Raw genomic sequence first — 349 nt, 5'->3', positions numbered from 1 at the left:
CCGAAATGTATTTTTGGAATGAGGAGAGACGCTATCTAATCGCCTCTTGTAAACCTCCACTAACGGCCCTGGCCATTACAGTGAACTGCGTTTGCTGTCAATCGCCTGACGCCGAATTTCCCTGTATGAAGCACAACGTAAATGTGAGAGGTACTGTCTTCGAATAATAAATTATTGCTTTCAAGTCATCGCCTGATGTGTTTTAATAGGTGGATATTTCTTGAAGGAATGACAACCGTTGCCTGGCCAGCCTACCCTGAGGTCCCTGGGGAACATTGCCACCTAGCAACCAGCAGCTGGCTGACGCGCAGCGCCGCGCCTTTAATTTGCGGTTCCGAGAGGCGGGCGG

Source organism: Echinops telfairi, unplaced genomic scaffold (genome assembly GCF_000313985.2).
Source record: "Echinops telfairi isolate 266 unplaced genomic scaffold, ASM31398v2 ScPeMD7_7469;HRSCAF=8507_1, whole genome shotgun sequence".
Lineage (NCBI taxonomy): Eukaryota > Metazoa > Chordata > Mammalia > Afrosoricida > Tenrecidae > Echinops > Echinops telfairi.
This window is presented reverse-complemented; position numbering follows the sequence as displayed.